Here is a 20,911-nt window from a genome sequence, read left to right as displayed (position 1 = left end):
GTTGACAGCTGAGTAACGGGTATCAGATAGTCGGGGAACTCGACTATAGCGTTCTCTCTTGTTTATGATTCGGAAATAGAAAAAATTTGGTTGTTATTTTCTTCGTTGGTTCGTTAATGGAAAATACTAAGCTACAAGAAATAATGGAAATTATTACAACGAATTTAATAAAATGTTGTATCATTAAATATATAAAGAACAAGAGAGAACGCTATAGTCGAGTTCCCCGACTATCTGATACCCGTTACTCAGCTAGTGGAAGTGCAAAGGAGAGTTTTTGGCGGTTTGTGGGCGTTAGAGTGGGCGTGGCAAAAAGTTTTATGGGAAATCGATAAAAATTTACAAGACTAATACAAAAATGAAAAAATATCAAAACATTTTTCAAAAGTGTGGGCGTGGCAGTTTTTGGCGGTTTGTGGTCGTTATAGTGGGCGTGGCAAAAAGTTTTTTGGCAAATCGATAGAAATTTACAAGACTAATACAAAAATGAAAAAATATCAAAACCTTTTTCAAAAGTGGGGGCGTGGCAGTTTTAGGCGGTTTGTGGGCGTTAGAGTGGGCGTGGCAACATGAATCGACAAACTTGCGCTGCGTCTATGTCCCTGGAGTCTGTATGCTTAATCTCAACTTTCTAGCTTTTGTAGTTCCTGAGATCTCGACGTTCATACGGACGGACAGACAGACGGACAGACAGACGGACGGACAGACGGACATGGCCAGATCGACTCGGCTACTGATCCTGATCAAGAATATATATACTTTATATGGTCGGAAACGCTTCCTTCTGCCTGTTACATACTTTTCAACGAATCTAGTATACCCTTTTACTCTACGAGTAACGGGTATAATTAATGGCAATAAAAAGTTATATACAACCTCAACTCATATGGGACTACCCCCTGAATTTAAGCATATTAATTAGGGGAGGAAAAGAAACTAACAAGGATTTTCTTGTTAGCGGCGAGCGAAAAGAAAACAGTTCAGCACTAAGTCACTTTGTCTATATGGCAAATGTGAGATGCAGTGTATGGAGCGTCAATATTCTAGTATGAGAAATTAACGATTTAAGTCCTTCTTAAATGAGGCCATTTACCCATAGAGGGTGCCAGGCCCGTATAACGTTAATGATTACTAGATAATGTTTCCAAAGAGTCGTGTTGCTTGATAGTGCAGCACTAAGTGGGTGGTAAACTCCATCTAAAACTAAATATAACCATGAGACCGATGATAAACAAGTACCGTGAGGGAAAGTTGAAAAGAACTCTGAATAGAGAGTTAAACAGTACGTGAAACTGCTTAGAGGTTAAGCCCGATGAACCTGAATATCCGTTATGGAAAATTCATCATTAAAATGGTAATATTTAAATAATATTATGAGGATAGTGTGCATATTTTCCATATAAGGACTTTGTAATCTATTAGCATATCCCAAATTTATCTGAAAATATAACTTATAGCTTATTCAAATTAAAGTGCTTGCATTTTAACACAGAATAAATGTTATTAATTTGATAAAGTGCTGATAGATTTATATGATTACAGTGCGTTAATTTTTCGGAATTATATAATGGCATAATTATCATTGATTTTTATGTTTATTATATGCACTTGTATGATTAACAATGCGAAAGATTCAGGATACCTTCGGGACCCGTCTTGAAACACGGACCAAGGAGTCTAACATATGTGCAAGTTATTGGGATATAAACCTAATAGCGTAATTAACTTGACTACTAATGGGATTAGTTTTTTAACTATTTATAGCTAATTAACACAATCCCGGGGCGTTCTATATAGTTATGTATAATGTATATTTATATTATTTATTCCTCTAACTGGAACGTACCTTGAGCATATATGCTGTGACCCGAAAGATGGTGAACTATACTTGATCAGGTTGAAGTCAGGGGAAACCCTGATGGAAGACCGAAACAGTTCTGACGTGCAAATCGATTGTCAGAATTGAGTACAGGGGCGAAAGACCAATCGAACCGTCTAGTAGCTGGTTCCTTCCGAAGTTTCCCTCAGGATAGCTGGTGCATTTTAATATTATATAAAATAATCTTATCTGGTAAAGCGAATGATTAGAGGTCTTAGGGTCGAAACGATCTTAACCTATTCTCAAACTTTAAATGGGTAAGAACCTTAACTTTCTTGATATGAAGTTCAAGGTTATGATATAATGTGCCCAGTGGGCCACTTTTGGTAAGCAGAACTGGCGATGTGGGATGAACCAAACGTAATGTTACGGTGCCCAAATTAACAACTCATGCAGATACCATGAAAGGCGTTGGTTGCTTAAAACCGCAGGACGGTGATAATGGAAGTCGAAATCCGCTAAGGAGTGTGTAACAACTCACCTGCCGAAGCAACTAGCCCTTAAAATGGATGGCGCTTAAGTTGTATACCTATACATTACCGCTAAAGTAGATGATTTATATTACTTGTGATATAAATTTTGAAACTTTAGTGAGTAGGAAGGTACAATGGTATGCGTAGAAGTGTTTGGCGTAAGCCTGCATGGAGCTGCCATTGGTACAGATCTTGGTGGTAGTAGCAAATAATCGAATGAGACCTTGGAGGACTGAAGTGGAGAAGGGTTTCGTGTCGGTCCTAAGTTCAAGGCGAAAGCCGAAAATTTTCAAGTAAAACAAAAATGCCAAACTACATACAAAAAGCGAATATAATACACTTGAATAATTTTGAACGAAAGGGAATACGGTTCCAATTCCGTAACCTGTTGAGTATCCGTTTGTTATTAAATATGGGCCTCGTGCTCATCCTGGCAACAGGAACGACCATAAAGAATTTTATAGCCGTACTACCATGGAAGTCTTTCGCAGAGAGATGTGGTAGATGTAAAATTTATGGTGGGGACACGCAAACTTCTCAACAGGCAATACCAATATCCGCAGCTGGTCTCCAAGTTGAAGAGTCTCTAGTCGATAGAATAATGTAGGTAAGGGAAGTCGGCAAATTAGATCCGTAACTTCGGGATAAGGATTGGCTCTGAAGATTGAGATAGTCGGGCTTGATTGGGAAACAATAACATGGTTTATCTGCTCGTTCTGGGTAAATAGAGTTTCTAGCATTTATGTTAGTTTCTTGTTCCCCGGATAGTTTAGTTACGAAGTTACGAAGCCAATTGTGGAACTTTCTTGCTAAAATTTTTAAGAATACTATTTGGGTTAAACCAATTAGTTCTTTTTAATTATAACGATTATCAATTAACAATCAATTCAGAACTGGTACGGACTTGGGGAATCCGACTGTGTAATTAAAACAAAGCATTGTGATGGCCCTAGCGGGTGTTGACACAATGTGATTTCTGCCCAGTGCTCTGAATGTCAAAGTGAAGAAATTCAAGTAAGCGCGGGTCAACGGCGGGAGTAACTATGACTCTCTTAAGGGAACATGGGGTAAAGGTGAGTAGAGGGGGAGTATTTTTATACTCTGCAACTCATAAGTCTTGCCTTTACTCAAGTCGACTCAAAACCTCCTCGTGGTGTTTCCCGGTAATGTTAAACTTGTTTAACAGCTAATTTGAGCGGCGAATCTTTCCGAAAGGGTTGGTTCTCCTGACGAAAGAGAATCATATTGGTACCACAAATTTAGAAAACGAGCCTCGGATATTTACTAATGATCTGTTGACGACACGACCCTCCGTGGATCACGTCCCGGAGGACCAATATAAACCAAACGCAGCGGCTACTCTATCAAGGGTTCCCAGCACAGTATGTGACCGGTCCTTTAACAGTAAGAGAGGACTCGGTGTTCACGGTGCGATCTCGGCACCCAGACGAACTTGATGAAGAACGTCGACGTGTCGATATAAAAGCAAGGTGAAGTGAGGAAGAGAAGTGGATGATGGCGAGAAAGGAGGTTGAGCTCACGGCAAATGGTTTTAAACACATAAAAAAGCAACTAGCGGTATATTTTGCAAACCGTAGCGTCGAAGCCATTAAAAAGCTGAGACAGAGGGGCGATTATAAGGAGAAAATAGAGCAGATAAGAGGGCAATCCGCTCTCGCCCCAGAAGTTGCTAATCTAACCATAAGGCGCCGCCCTAGTAGAAGTGAGCAAGACCATCAGTACCAACGTCAGAAACGTCTCCAATCACTCCCCTCGAACAGTCGGACAGGGAAATTTTGCGGACGCTGCGTGGGTATAGCCCCGTAGTATGCCCTTCCAAATGGAGAGCCCAAGAATTACAAACTATTACTGATAGGGCGGAATTTGAGGGAAAGGAATTCACTCTCCAATGCTTATCGCTCTACCTCCAGGGAATTTTTCCGGTACAGGGTGTACGACACACGCTGACGAGACCTCCTCGGAGACCTCGGAATAGGAGGGAAAGCAGAAGGCAGCAGTACGCTGTCGTCCAGCGAAACTGGGATAAGCATAAAGGAAGGTGCATTAAGTCCCTGCTTAATGGAACTGATGAGTCGGTAATGCCAAGCCAAGAATTTATGGAGCCCTACTGGAGAGAAGTAATGACTCAGCCTAGCTCAAGCTCTTGCAATGGAGAAGTGATTCGTACGGATCACTCGCTTGAGACGGTATGGTCTGCAATAACGGAGCAAAACCTTAGGGCATCAAGAGTTTCATTATCTTCATCTCCGGGGCCTGACAGGGTATCTCCAAAAACTGCCAGGGAGGTGCCGTCAGGTATTATGCTACGCATAATGAACCTAATTCTATGGTGCGGTAACTTACCTCACTCTATCCGACTGGCCAGAACCATCTTCATCCCGAAGACGGTGACGGCAAAGCGACCGCAAGACTTTCGTCCAATATCGGTGCCTTCCGTCCTGGTAAGACAGCTAAATGCCATCTTGGCAACCCGATTGACCTCATCAATCGATTGGGACCCGGCGGGGCTTCTTACCAACCGACGGTTGCGCCGATAATGCGACGATAGTTGACTTAGTCTTGAGGCATAGCCTCAGGATCTTGCTACATCGCCAACTTAGATGTTAGCAAGGCATTTGACTCATTGTCACATGCAGCAATATATGGAACATTACGAGCTTATGGTGCGCCGAAGGGCTTTGTTGACTATGTACAGAAGACGTATGAGGGCGGTGGTATCAGTCTCAACGGGGAAGGTTGGTGTTCAGAGGAATTCGTGCCTGCTAGAGGAGTGAAGCAGGGCGACCCTTTGTCCCCCATTCTATTTAACTTGGTCATCGACCGGTTATTTAGAGCCCTACCTAGCGAGACTGGTACCAAGGTCGGAAATGCCATGATAAACGCTGCTGCATTTGCAGATGATTTGGTACTATTTGCGGAAACTCGGATGGGACTTCAAACTTTGTTGGACAAGACTATGGACTTTTTATCCATCGTCGGCCTTAAACTTAATGCTGATAAGTGCTTTACTGTCGGTATTAAGGGCCAGCCGAAACAGAAGTGTACTGTGCTAGAGGCACAGAGCTTCTGCGTAGGCTCGAGACAGATTCCAACACTGAAGCGTACTGACGAGTGGAAGTATCTCGGTATACACTTCACAGCAAGTGGGAGGGTTCGATGCAATCCGGCAGAGGACATTGGTCCAAAGCTACAAAGGTTGTCAGAGGCCCCCCTTAAGCCACAACAGAGGTTGTTCGCCCTTCGGACTGTCCTGATCCCACAACTCTATCACAAGTTATCCCTTGGGAGTGTGACGATAGGCGTCTTACGAAAGACTGACAAGCTAATACGTTTCTATGTGCGAAGATGGCTAAATCTTCCGTCGGATGTGCCGATAGCATTCGTTCATGCCCCCTTAAAATGTGGGGGTCTCAGAATTCCATCACTAAGATGGGTAGCACCAATGTTACGACTTAGACGATTGAGCAACATAAAATGGCCCCACCTCGTACAATCCGAGGAAGCCAGCTCATTCATCGAAGCGGATAAACAAAGGGCCCGAGGTAGATTGATAGCTGAACAAAATGAATTGTTATCGCGTCCGGCAACAGAAAAGTATTGGGCGAACAGGTTGTACCTCTCCGTTGATGGTGGCGGACTCCGTGAAGCGAGCCACTATGGTCCTCAACACGGGTGGGTTAGTCAGCCCACGCGTTTACTAACAGGAAAGGAATATTTAGACGGTATTCGGCTGCGGATAAATGCCCTACCCACAAAGTCTCGCACTACGAGGGGAAGGCACGAATTGGAGAGGCAGTGTCGTGCAGGATGTGATGCTCCCGAAACAACAAACCACATTATGCAAAAATGCTATCGTTGGCATGGGAGGCGAGTAGCTAGACACAACTGCGTAGTAAATCGAATCAAGCGGGGACTTGAGGAGAGAGGCTGCGTGGTCATTGCCGAACCAAGTCTGCAGTGCGAATCCGGCCTTAATAAACCGGACCGGGTGGTACTCCGACCAAATCACATTGATGTGATTGACGTGCAGGTTGTGACAGACGGACATTCTATGGACGATGCGCATCAGCGCAAAATCAATAGATACGAGAGACCGGACATACGAACTGAATTGCGTCGCCGATTCGAAGCCGCAGGTGACATCGAGTTTCATTCTGCCACCCTAAACTGGAGGGGGATTTGGAGTGGTCAATACGTACGGACGTAGCTTAAAACGTTTGGTTCACATACATCTGCCTGCTGCCTTGGCATAATATCAAAAAGGCATAAACATCGCACAATAATGGTTAATACAGCTATGAGGATGGTCTTAGTACGTAGGCGTTGCGGAACTTCGGTTCAGATAGAGCAATGAATCGTGCATGCTAGGAAACTGACCAAATAAAATGATGGCAGCCCTAGTATCTTTCGAAGATTTCCATACCTTTGCGATCAAAAAAAAAAAAAAACCAAATGCCTCGACATCTAATTAGTGACGCGCATGAATGGATTAACGAGATTCCTACTGTCCCTATCTAATGGATTAACGACGGACGTGTTTTAGGTACGCTCGTGGTCAGATTGCGAAAAGCTTAGTTTTCTTTGCGAAACAAAGTTCGGAAAGACAATAAATCGGTGGTTGATTGCTCCGCGGAAATAGTGTGATTATTTACGTGAGTGCAAGGCCTGTGGTTTTGGAATAATTCGCAATGAATTATTGCAAATTTTCCACTGCGGACAGCACGTGGTTCCAGGCGAGCTTTTGGTCAACTGTTAAACAGCTGGGCCTTTCGGTTTGTGTCCGCGCTACCAGCAATCAGCTGATTTGTTGTTGTCACGGCTGTGGTACGTGTCTTGGGACGGTTCGGTGCTACCAGACTGGTATTTTGGTTGCGCAAATCTACCAATAGGTGGAGCTCGAGCACCAAAGTCTTTACAGTGAGCGCACAATTACTGGAGTCGCCAGAAGGAGGAGCCATAATCGTGGTAAGTCCTATGGAGGGCGACAGTAGCGCGAGGGCCGTGAGCGCCAGCAGCGCGTCGCGGAAGTCGGGACGAGGCAGGCGTAGAAGCCACCAGGCTTCGAAGAGCTCGGCAGCTACGCAGGTCAATCTTGTTGCTGTGGCTTCGCGTGGTGTTCCCGAGCCTGTGGGAGCGCTGGATGAGGCGCCTTCGTCGCTGGAGGACCCCCGGATGGCCCCTGATGCCCCTGCTGCTGCCCCTGCTGCTGCTCCTGTTGCTGCCCCTGTCGCTACACCTGCTGTTGCCACTGCCACAGCTGCCTCCGCTGCCGCCCGTGCTGGGAAAGCAGCCACGATGGCAGAGCTGTCGGCCACGCAGCGAATGGTGAGAAGCAGCTTTCGCAGCCTAGGAGGAGTTAACACAGATGAGCTCTCGTTTGCCATTAGCCGCTACGATGAGCTGGTGATGGCGTTGATGCTCCGGTGTGGAGAACTGGAGATGCGGTTGGCTATGCCGCCCCCACCGACGCCGTCTATGCTGACTTCCGCAATTTCGCGTCTTCCCCAGACGCCTCCCATTGCGGCCCCGCGGACCACGAAGGTTCGCGAGACGTGGTCAGCAGTGGTGAAGTGCGACGACCCAGCGCTATCGGGGAAGGCGATAGCCGAAAAGGTGCGCACGATGGTTGCACCCTCCCTCGGAGTCAGGGTGCATGAAGTACGTGAGCTCCGTCGAGGTGGTGGAGCACTTATCCGGACTCCTTCAGTCGGAGAGCTGCAGAAGGTTGTGACTTATGCAGGAGCTCCACGAAAATAACTTCGACGGCGAGATGACGGCCTCGGAGTTCAAGAGGTCGGTGCACCTGGTCACCAAGGCGTGGTCGGTGACTGACGGCGCCACCGTTAACGTGACGCTAGAGGTCAGCGACAAGGCGATGGCGAAACTTGATGTAGGTCGGGTCTACATCAAGTGGTTCTCATTTCGATGTCGATCACAGGTTCGCACTTATGCCTGCCATAGGTGTGTGGGTTTCGACCACAAGGTCAGCGAATGCCGCCAGAAGTCGAATGTATGCCGCCAGTGCGGGCAACAAGGCCACACCGCGGCAAAGTGCCAGAACCCGGTGGACTGCCGGAACTGCCGTCACAGAGGGCAACCCTCGGGGCATTACATGCTCTCGGATGTATGCCCGATATACGGCGCGGTGCAAGCGAGGGTGCAAGCTAGACATTAATGTTTAGCTTAATCCAAGCGAACTGTGGCCGAGGCCGAGCTGCGACCATCGAGCTCGGAGTCCGACTCAGGAGATCGGGCTCAATGTTCGCACTGGTGCAGGAGCCGTATCTCGGCGGCGATGGGATGGATGTGCTGCCTGAAGGAATGAGGATCTTCACCGACCGGCAAGGGAAGGCAGCCATCCTAGTGGATCTTCAGGATGCGTATCAGGAGGCGTATGTCTGGTCGTTAAAGGGAGTTTTGGCTCAATCTTCCTTTGCTCAGCATACTGCCAATTTGATGCACCTTTGGAACCGTACCTTCGGTACATGGATGCGGTCCTGCTGCAGGCCAGCAGAACCCCCGCAATCCTGGGCCTCGACGCGAATGCAGTGTCCCCCATGTGGTTTAGCAAACTCTCTCGACATGCCGAGGGGCAAGCTAACTACAGTCGGGGTGAGCTGCTGTCCGAGTGGATGCTGGAGGCAAGAGCCGCCGCCCTAAACCAGTCAACACAGGTAGTGATATCGACGTGACAATTGTCAACGAGGCAGCATCTATGTGGGCCACATATGAGTGGATGAGTGGGAATTGAGCGATCACAACATCATTACTGTTGTGACCGAACCAAGTACCACGAGCGCAGTTGAGAGCATTGCTCCTGTGCCGTCCTGGAACTTCTCCAATGCTCGTTGGCGACTGTTCAAAGAGGAAATGGTGAGAAGAACAGCCGAACTTCCGGAAAACTTCTCAGAGTCGCCGTTGGACCAGCAAGTTTCGACCCTGCGCAGTATAGTACATAATGTGTGCGATATTGCGCTGGGAAGAAAGTCGATTCGATCGCCCAGCAGAAGAGCACGTTGGTGGACTGCCGACCTCTGCGCTGCGAGACGCGAAGTCCGGAGACTTCGTCGCCGACTCCAGGATGCTCGGCGTCACGATGATGATGCCGCGGCAGAGCTCTTGGTGGTCGAGCTGAGGCGTGCCTCTACCAACTACAAGAAGCTCATTGGGAGGGCTAAGATGAATGACTGGAAACGCTTCGTGGGAGAAAACGCCGATGACCCATGAGGGCGCGTCTACAAGATATGCCGAGGCCGCAGAAAGTGCACGGAGATTGGGTGCATCCGCGTGAATGGCGAGTTGATCACTGATTGGGGTGATTGCGCACGAGTGCTCCTCCGCAACTTTTTCCAAGTTACGGAGTCCGATGCACCGATTGCCATCGTGGAGGAAGTCTCACCGGCCCTTGAATCGCTCGAGGTTGAGGCCTGTATCGCCCGGCTCAAGAGCAAGCGCTCGCCCGGCTTGGACGGCATCAATGGCGCTATCTGCAAGGCAGTCTGGCGCGCCATACCTCAGCACCTGGCATCGTTGTATTCCCGATGCATCCAATCGGGATACTTTTCCAACGAGTGGAAGTGTCCACGAGTAGGGGCGCTGCTCAAGGGACCCGAGAAGGACAAGTGTGAGCCCTCCTCATACAGGGGAATATGCTTGCTGCCAGTTTTTGGTAAGGTGCTCGAGGCAATCATGGTGAATCGAGCGAGAGAAGTTCTTCCGGAAGGCTGCAGATGGCAATTCGGATTTCGCCAAGGACGATGTGTGGAGGATGCTTGGAGGCACGTGAAGAGCAGTGTTGACGCCAGCCCGGCGCAATATGTGCTCGGCACATTCGTGGACTTCAAAGGAGCATTTGACAACGTTGAATGGAGTGCTGCAGTGCGCCGACTAGCCGACTTGGGATGCCGGGAAATGAGCTTGTGACCGAGCTTTTTCTCCGGCCGGAGAGCAGTGATCCGAAGCAGTTCCGGTGCTGTGGATGTGCCGGTAACTAGAGGTTGCCCGCAGGGGTCAATTAGCGGCCCATTTATTTGGGACACGCTAATGGATGTACTGCTTTAGCGCCTCGAGCCGTATTGCCTGCTGAGTGCATACGCGGATGATCTTCTTCTTCTCGTCGAGGGAAACTTCCGAGTCGTGTTAGAGGAAAAAGGAGCGCAACTTATGTCCATCGTAGAAACGTGGGGAGCGGAAGTTGGCGTTGCCGTCTCGACCAGCAAGACGGTAATAATGCTGCTCAAAGGTACTTTGAGACGTGCGCCCACGGTAAGGTTTGCTGGAGCGAACCTGCCGTATGTGCGTAGCTGTCGGTACCTTGACATCACGGTCAGTGAAGGAATGAAATTCCTCACGCACATAGCTGCGCTGCGCCAGCGGATGACCGGAGACGTTGGAGCATTGGCGCGTGTGCTTCGAGCCGACTGTGGTTTCAGCTGCCAAGAGGCGACTAGCCTCCTGTCAGAGGCTGAACCTGCTCGGATGCCTTTCGGTTTGCCGAACAGTGTCCACCGTGGCACTGCAGGTTCTTGGTGGAGCCCCCCCGCTTGCCTTGGCTGCTAAGCAATTAGCGGTCAAATACAAGCTAAAACGTGGATACCCGCTGGAGGAGAACGACTGACTCTACGGCGAAGACATCGCTTGTCTAAGCTGGGAGCTGAGAAAGACTCGCTTGGAGGAGTGCATGCTGGTGAGTTGGCAAAACAGATGGGACGACGACAGCGAACCAGGACGGGTGACGCATATGTTTATCCCAGATGTCACTCTCGTTTATCGGGATCCAAACTTTGGTTTCTCGATAAAGGCGTCTTTCTTGCTTACTGGGCACGGGTCGTTTAATGCATTTTTGCACGGGAGAGCCCTCAGCGATACCACTGCTTGCGCATGTGATAATCCATATGTGGACTGGATGCACGTATTCTGCGCTTGCCCCCTGTATGCAGATTTGCGAGACCTCGATGGACTTGGACGTTCGAAAGAATCCTGGAGGATCGAGAGAGGACCCAACGGCTGGCACCGTTCCGCAGGAGTAGGGGCCTTTAGCCCCGTGTGGTTAGCGGGCGAGAATACTACCACAGTCCGCTGTTGCTCGTCGTAAGAGGCGACTGATGCGGCAATAGGTCGTTCCCCCGTAATAGTCGGAGGCAAAGGTGTGAGGCCGACCGGGCCTCTAATTTCGGTACCACGGGTTGAGCAGCTCTCCAAGACTGCTCATTGTGGTAGGCCCCTTGGTGGGAGTATCGTGGTGGCTGTGGTTGGTACCCATATCGCGGGTAGAGCCTTCGTGTTCGACGTTTGAGTTTCGGCGATGGTTACGCAAAACTCGGGTGCTGTGACCCATAGATCAGTAGAGATTTTAGGTACATCTACATACAACTTATTAGTCTATTATATTAATTTCAAAGTTTCGCTAAGTAAATTTTACGGTGCGGGGACCTAGGCTGCCAATGTGAGTCGTGGAACGGTAGAGTGTGAGGCTTCAAGGTAATGAGAAGTTTGTTCGTTCGAAAGTTTCTTCGTCAGCGGAGCACGAGTCGCTTCTGTAGCTAAGTAATCTGCTAGTGTCAGCTGCCGCACTTATTTACGCCCCGTGCGATAGAGAGTGACCGTTCTGTATTTGCCCACACCGAATGTGACCGTTTGGACAATTTACGGGATCAACTAAGGTCTCCTCTTATGCGCTCCCTATCTTTTGACTTAGCGTTTTGTTGTTCGCTCTGCCATTAGCTTTATCATCAATTAGCTTTATCAATTAGCTTATCATTTGCTTTCGTAATATATACATATGCCCATCGATGCCAATTATCGCTTTAATAAACTAAAATAAAATACATTCTTTTGAAAATCTCTACATTTAAATCGTCGTCTTATTAATAAAAACAGCTATAAAAAAAGCTTATAAGCTGAACAACGCGTATCCTCTGGTCCTGCCGGAAAAATTATATAATAAATCAAAATACTAAATGGAAATTAAATGCATAATTTTTGGTGAGATTTTTATGGAGTATTTTTTGTACTTTTAACGGGGAATGAAGCTTTTAGGAAATTTGAAACAATACTTGAGAAATTACCGACGCTTTCCCGGGGAATTCTAGAGAATTTCCAAATAATTGCCTAGGAAATTCTAGAGGTATTATGAACGCCTCCATCGTAGGAGCTATAAAAGTTGAGATTAGTAAGGCAGCCAATGTTGCCACGCCCACACATTTGAAAAATGTTTTGTTATTTTTTAATTATACCCGTTACTCGTAGAGTAAAAGGGTATACTAGATTCGTTGAAAAGTATGTAACAGGCAGAAGGAAGCGATTCCGACCATATAAAGTATATATATTCTTGATCAGGATCGATAGCCGAGTCGATCTGACCATGTCCGTCTGTCCGTCCGTCTGTCTGTCCGTCTGTCTGTCCGTCTGTCTGTCCGTCCGTATGAACGTCGAGATCTCAGGAACTATAAAAGCTAGGAAGTTGAGAATAAGCATACAGACTCCAGAGACATAGACGCAGCGCAAGTTTGTCGATTCATGTTGCCACGCCCCCTCTAACGCCCACAAACCGCCCAAAACTGCCACGCCCACACTTTTGAAAAATGTTTTAATATTTTTTCATTTTTGTATTAGTCTTGTAAATTTCTATCGATTTGCCAAAAAACTTTTTGCCACGCCCACTCTAACGCCCACAAACCGCATAAAACTGCCACGCCCACACTTTAAAAAAATGTTTTAATATTTTTTCATTTTTGTATTAGTCTTGTAAATTTTTATCGATTTGCTAAAAAACTTTTTGCCACGCCCACTCTAACGCCCACAAACGGGTAACGGGTATCAGATAGTCGGGGACTCGACTATAGCGTTCTCTCTTGTTTTTTATTAGTTTTGTAAATTTCAATCGATTTGCAAACGAACTAACCGCCCAAAATTTCAATTTGTATTATTATTTTATTATTTTTCCAATTTCTACGGATATTCCAAAAATTGTGGAAATTTCTCGTTTATAATTCCACTAGCTAAGCAACGAGTATCGGATAGTTTTGGAACTCGACTAGCATTTTCTCTTGTTTTGTTTACTTAAGTATAACTTCTTTATTTAATTTATACATTAATTATACCCGTTACTCGTAGAGTAAAAGGGTATACTAGATTCGTTGAAAAGTATGTAACAGGCAGAAGGAAGCGATTCCGACCATATAAAGAATATATATTTCTTGATCAGGATCAATAGCCGAGTCGATCTGGACATGTCCGTCTGTCCGTCCGTCTGTCTGTCCGTCTGTCTGTCCGTCCGTATGAACGTCAAGATCTCAGGAACTATTAAAGCTAGAAAGTTGAGAATAAGCATACAGACTCCAGAGATATAGACGCAGCGCAAGTTTGTCGATTCATGTTGCCACGCCCACTCTAACGCCCACAAACCGCTTAAAACTGCCACGCCCACACTTTAAAAAAATGTTTGGATATTTTTTCATTTTTGTATTAGACTTGTAAATTTCTATCGATTTGCCAAAGAACTTTTTGCCACGCCTTCTCTAACGCCCACAAATCGCCCAAAACTGCCACGCCCACACTTTTGAAAAATGTTTTAATATTTTTTCATTTTTGTATTAGTCTTGTAAATTTATTTCGATTTGCTAAAAAACTTTTTGCCACGCCCACTCTAACGCCCACAAACCGTCAAAAACTGTCAGTGATGAAGACTCTTCTTCACACTTCCACTAGCTGAGTAACGGGTATCAGATAGTCGGGGAACTCGACTATAGCGTTCTCTCTTGTTGTCTTTGTGTTTGTGCTTACTCTCTCTTTCGTGCACGTTTAAAAACAAAAAAACTGTTGGACAAACCTAGTGTTGTATTTAGACTAGGCAGCTAATTCTTTATTTAATTTTACGTAAACTGCTTTGCGTCTCCGATGCCAGCTCTAAACCAGCTTATGCAGTTTTAATCTCCAATTTTACGAGGACCATTGCAGCCATAACAAAACCCATACCAAATTTGCAACATTATACAGTGAAGAATATTAAACGCCAAGCTATCAGCTGCCAGCCGCAGCAAAAGTATTGAAAGTTCAATATGTTGGCTCCCTGCCTGTCTCACAAAACTAAACACCTATGATCTCAAATAATCAAACAAATCAGACAAATGAAAGTCCTATGGCTGTATAAAAATGGATTACCTTAAATTGCGCAGGATCAGTTCTTATAATTAAGTCACTAGGTGAATTTTGTTTAGTGAAGGCTACCGACTTAGAGGATTCGATAAATCGATTTTTAAGGGGAGTATTTGAACCATCTATGTCATCTACCCGCAACAAAAACATTGGAACAGCATTTTCGTCTCTTGAGTGGAGCGTTTTCCTTTTGGAGCGGCAACGCATGACGTTTTAAAAGATCAATACGAGACAATGGAGGCGACCATGAAATGCAATGTGCACAGCAATTTGATTTGGATAAACAGCATACAGATCCAATAATCTATGAGTTCCCTGATGATGATCATATCTTTAATCAGTTCATCGAGGCAAGTCAACCTAACATTTATTTACGATCAGTGGATGACGAATATGATCCTGCATTACCAGCGGTATTTATTCGTTCTATGCAATTACTAAATTGCAGGGATTTGCCGCCGGTCGTCCAGTGGGGAGAATTTGGATAGGGGTCTCGCGCAGCCGTCATTTGAGTGGGTCTCGGTCGAGGATCCCCGAGCATTGCCAGGAGCACCGCGTCCTGTGAACGCTGCATGTGGGGTGACATCTTGGAGCCGCAAGGCCGAGAGTTGTTTCTCAGGCCGCAGCGTCGAGTTTGACCATGGAATTGGATGCGATAAAAATGAGATAAGTATTTTATGTATATTAATTTGTTTTGTTTGATTTTGGATTGTTTTTCAGGTACATAGGTGACTTCGGTTTGCTTTGATGGAGGATTATAGTCATGTTTTATTTGTTTTAGGTAAGTAATGCGTTTGTAGTAGTTCCCTGTTGTTTTTTGCGTGATTTTTGTGATTGTGTTTATTAGTTTACTTCCTTTGCAGAGTTGGCTTACAGCGGGAATATTTGGAATTTGAGGACAAGTTTTTCGTCGTTTTAGTGGGTCGTCTGTTCAGCGCCAAGGGTCACTACTGGCTCAGAGGCATGTGGAAATGGAGACGGCATTATAAGATTGACAATTTTATTATTGTAAGATGTAACTTTATTGTAAGATTTTATTATTGTAAGATTTTGCAATATTGTATTGCGCTTAAAATGCTCGTCTACCGCTTAGCATGCGTTAGAAGCGACTACAGGAAATAAGTCAGTTAAGTTATGTGGGATTGGTGTAAGTAAGTATAATTAGGCAGCCTAGATGTATTGGGAGTGTACACACTGTTTCTTATTTCTCCCAGAACCGCCAAGTATTTCATCAGCCAGATCATAATAGCATTGCCAACAGTCTCTTTCTCCCATGGTGCCTCTCAAAGAATATGTGGAAGTCAGTCGCTGCTGAATTTTTAACGAGGTTAGTCGATGCGTCAATAGTTACAATCATAATTTAAAACCTTGTGAACATTACCCAAACAAATAAACTTAATTTGTATTATCCCTACAGTTATTTAGGTATTTTAAATTGTTTTGTCTGACTTTGATTTGTATTTTCGACTGTTTGTTGATTCGGCAGCACAGCGCTAAAGGTCACAACTAGAACAAACCATGTGGAGATGGAGACGGCATTGAAAGAATTAATTCTGCCGATCTGCAACTTTGGAATTAGAAAATATTTTAATGAGTCCCGGGCTGATCTGAGCATTGGCGTTCGCAATAACTTAAGGCAGATACTTTGAAAAAATTTTTGAAAGCTGGTCCGAAGTGATCCCATTTAAAAATGGATTGTGTTAAACACATTTTTAGTTCGTAAAGTATTTATCAATTTCAATCATGGGATCGTATTCACAGTATACTTCTGAAATGTAAAAGGTTCTGAAACGCTTATTTCGATACGTGTTGTGCCTTGCGACATCAACGAACGAACTTTTCCCTTTCTGTCGATTAACGTTCAATTAATTTGTAATTTAAAATGATTTATTACATTCATCATTAGTTTCGGAAGATAAATCGGCGAACTCTGGCTTCCTTGAACGTAAAGCATCGGTCCTTATCTTTTTTATAACGATCAATAACTTCTTAATTTCTTTAGATTTAAAACTTGATCAGCTGTATAAATCTCATCTACATTAATCTGTTGTGATTCAGCTGCACTGTTATAATTAAAAAATAAATTTCGTCATGTACTCCAAATGAATTTAATTTCAGTTTTTATAGACTTATTTTGTTTATTTATATTCAGGAGCAATAGTCAAGTCGATCTAGCCATGTCCGTATGAACGTCGAGATTTCGGAAACTATAAAAGATAAAAAGTTCAGATTAGACATGCAGATTCTAGTGGCGATATCAACTGTTTTGGCCCCTTTAAAATAACAAATTATTTATTTTATACATAACATGGGAATATACTAGATTCGTTGAAAAGTATGTAACAGGCAAAAGGAAGCGAATTTGACCATACGCGTTTTTGCCCATTTATATATTCTTGATCAGGATCAATAGTCGAGTCGATCTGACCATTTTATTATTTGTCTTTCCAATTTCTATCGGTATGCCAAACAATTGTTTACCACACCCACAAGCCGCCCATAACCCCCGCGCCCCAATGCCAAAAAGAATGTTTAACTTTCTCGATCGCTTTAGATGAGTAACGGGTCTGATAGTCGAGGAACTAGACTATAGCGTTCTCTCTTGTTTCTCCCTGTTTTCGTTCCGACCGAAGCAGATAAGCAGCCTCAGCTGCAGCTTTTATCGCGCCTGAGCTCCTGTTAGTGCATCCGAATTGGATCAGATGTGGCGAGTGTTTACGATCCGTAAGGCGCATTCAAATTGTTTTCAAGCACCCGTTAGTATGGTGTGCGGGGTCTGGGCCGCGGGATGTGGGGTCCGGGGTGCGTGGTCTGGGCTGCGTGGTGCGGGGTGCGGTACAAGACAAACGAATATGTGAAAAAATTTCAAAACATTTTTCAAAAGTATGGGCGTGGCGGTTTTGGGGCGTTATAGTGGGCGAGGCAACATGAATCGAGGCTCTTGAGCTGCGTCTGGAGTCTGTATGGAGTCTGGAGTCTGTATGCATAGTCTCAACTTTCTCGCTTTTATAGTTCCTGAGATCTCGACGTTCATACGGACGGACGGACGGACATAGCCAGATCGTCTTGGCTATTCATCCTGATCAAGAATATATATCTTAATATATATAAATCTCGTGTCACAATGTTTGTCCTCAATGGACTCCTAAACCACTCAACCGATTACAATAAAATTCGCACACCATGTGCAGTTCGATCCAACTTGAGAGATAGGATAGTTTAATTCTGGAAAAAGTCAAATGAAAAGCGGGAAAACCGTTATTTACATGCAGCGCCATTTTTAAAGCATAGGATGTTATTCTTCTATGCTCATTTCGTTTTATTTAATTTATGAGACAAACTTTATTTGGTTCATAAATAAATTGTAACAGCAGGCATTTGTTTTTGAGGTGGTAAGTTGAACTGTGTTAATTATGTGTACCGTGCATTTGAGGTTAAACTCACCACTTCCACCTTCTTCGACTTCCTCATCCTCCTTCTTCTTCATCAATTAGAAGATACACTAGCCGAACGCAATAAAGCAAGAAGACTAAAGCATCAACAATCACGCAGGTTTTCAGAAGAAGGAGGAGGAAGACGAAGAAGGAAGAAGAAAAAGGTAGAGGAAGGAGGAGGATTAAGAAGAGGGAGGAGGAAGAAGGAGGAGAAGGATGAAGTGGCGCTTGTAACGGTTTTGGGATAGTCCGAAAGTAGCATTATCGGGGTTAGGAACTTGCTTTAAGTAGGGCCACCTACCCATTAACCTATCAATGCAGTCTGGGTTCTATCGAAATTGCAAGCTTACACTGTAATAACCTGGGCATACTAGTGAACGCCATGCCGGTCGTCCCTTTTCCGTTCTAACCTTAGAGGTGTTCAGACGTACGAGAGCAACCCACCAAAAATACACCCACTTTTTCTTGGAAAATTCCGAAGCGACTACACGCGTTTTAATCGAGTGCGTGTTCAATATACTCAATTTCTAATAAGTTGGCGAAAGGCAAGGAAGTGTTCCAGAAGCAGCAGCTCCGGACCCGTTCGCCGATTGGGATTTTTCGCCCCGTCCAGCGGAGCACCCCTCTCGCAGGGTAGCGGGCACCAGCATCACCATCGCCTAGAAAGGCGCAGCAACTAGCTCGGTAGCCAAGGAAGCAGAGCTAAGCCCCATCGAGGGAATTTAATCTCCAAGTGTAGCCAGAAGAATAAAAAGGAATAAATAGTGCGGATGTAGTCCTTCAGAGTTCTCAGTGCAGTCGGCATAGCCGTAAAGGTGGCCAAAAGGCAGATTTAAGTCCCATGCTCGTGTCCGAACCCAGGCTGTTAGATTTGGATTGGTAATATGTGGGTTTCTCGGACCCATACAGTGATCCCTCGATAATAGAGACGAACCTTTATTAAAAGCGAGCCACACATTAGATTTATAAGCGGTCACGAGTTCCCTAATTTCGGCCATGCTGCCAATGCTTGTTTACGTTAATTACACTGCGAGAAAGAATTTTGAAATTAATTAATTTGAATTACAAATCAAATTATTATTAACTGAAAAAAAAAGAATCATTGAATGAAATGAAATGAAATGGAATAGAATTGAACAAAACAAAAAAATTCGTAAATTAAATTCATTTTGTAAATTTAAAAGTTTTGGAAGTTAAGAAAATATATCATAAAAATGATTTAGCCGTCACGTTAAAATTGTATTAATAATTAAGCAGTCATGAACTAATACGGTTTTAAGTTTAAAAGAAAGGTTTAAAAGATTTAGCTGGCTACATGTTGTGAACACTAATTGTTTAAATTAACCCATGGCGATCTTAAGTCGCATTCGTTTACAGCCATCGCTCGGGAGATCGATCTTTTGGCCGCTGGAAAAAAAAAATGATTTCACCGTGAGTAACAACAAACAAAGAATATAATTATTGGCTAGTATTTTGCCAATCATTTTAATTTAAACAAAAGTCCTTACACAACACCTACATTTGCCAATTAGCCGCTAAAATAAATTGATAATTAAAATCAAGATGAATTTAGTTAAATCTACTTAAAACTGAACCAAACAAAACCGACTTATCTTCGTTAAAAGAATAAATATTTTGTAATATAAAAATTAAACTAAATCTAGATAGAAAACCAAGTACACGATGAACACTGAAATAAAAGTTTAGGGAATTTATAAAGAAAGAAAAATTAAAGAAGATTTAGTCATGCCAACCGAAATCAAAATATTAATGAAAACTATTAATTAACCTAAGCGACACCCAATGAACGTATATATATATTTATAACTAAAACCTAACCTAACCTAACCCAAACCATTTTGGTACGCATGCAGAGGTTTGTGTTATTAGGAAGAAAAATTTATTCTGCTGTTAGACTTAATTAAATCGCCCTAATAACAATTAGAAGAACCAAAATAAGGTTAGGTAATTTCTTGGAGTTTCATTTTTTTTTACTTTTTCTTTATATTCATATATTCCTACGTTACATGTTATTTAATTAGGATTTTAGGTTAAAAATTTAGTTAAGCAGGAACAACAAATGGAAGCTTTTGGTTTAATTAATATTAATGAATAAATTTATAATGAAGTCTGAATAGAAGTTATTTATCTGGGATTATGAACATCGGATTTGATGCAGTGACCTGAATTCTTAGTGGACCAATGGGATCGCCAATAAACATGGTTTTGCTCGTGGCGATCATGGAAGGGTGGGGCAGCGGCCACTCCAGATCCTGGGGTGCGCCTAAAGATCCACTAGAATATTTTGTTTGAGATTTCCTTTCTTTTTAATTCTATTTTTTTTTCTTTCCGATCTAGCTTTCTCTTTTCCCTCAAGATTATTTGTTGGCTATTCGCACGCGATTTTAGTTTATTTGTTTTAACTTTCAAGAGCACGTAGTATTACAGTATTTAAATTCTAACCCAGCCCATTGCCGACAACATAGAGCCGGAACCAGCGCGTGCCACTGTTAGCACTACGACAATTACATCTGCTCGCAATATAACTAATCTTCGTTATATGCTACAAGGATTAAGAAGATGGAGGAGGAAGAAGGAGGATGAAGAAGAAGAAGGAATAAGGAGCATGAAGAAGTCAGAAGAAGAAGGAGGAGGAAGAAGAAGAAGAATGACCCATAAAAAATCTCTGGAAGCAATAAACAGAACAATGCAAGATCTACGTCGCAATCAACAAATTTTGGGTGGTGCAATAATATTTTTGTCAGGAGATTTCCGACAAACATTGTCCGTCATTCCACGTGCAACGTTAGCGGATCAGGTCAATGCTTGCTTGAAGTATTATTTCCTGTGGCGATATGTCCAAAAATTGACATTGAGAATAAACATGCGTGTTCAATAGCACTATGATCAATCTGCAGAACGGTTTTCGAAGCAATTATTAGAAATCG

The 20,911-nt window shown here is 44.0% G+C and overlaps 1 long non-coding RNA gene across 2 annotated transcripts; it reads left to right on the top strand.

Moving 5' to 3' along the window:
• The first annotated feature begins 1,480 nt into the window (after positions 1 to 1,480).
• Positions 1,481 to 9,388, top strand: LOC122623493. Of its 2 annotated transcripts, none has more exons than XR_006326408.1 (3): positions 1,481 to 2,036; positions 2,846 to 2,849; positions 9,378 to 9,388. It is a non-coding gene; the product is annotated as an uncharacterized LOC122623493 (long non-coding RNA). The 2 variants fall into 2 exon arrangements; XR_006326409.1 differs by having other exon boundaries at positions 1,481 to 2,090.
• Positions 9,389 to 20,911: the final 11,523 nt, after the last annotated feature.

The sequence above is a fragment of the Drosophila teissieri genome, chromosome X (assembly GCF_016746235.2).
Source record: "Drosophila teissieri strain GT53w chromosome X, Prin_Dtei_1.1, whole genome shotgun sequence".
NCBI classification, from domain to species: domain Eukaryota; kingdom Metazoa; phylum Arthropoda; class Insecta; order Diptera; family Drosophilidae; genus Drosophila; species Drosophila teissieri.
The sequence above is the reverse complement of the archived record's forward strand: the minus strand, read 5'-3'. Positions and strand labels throughout refer to the sequence as shown.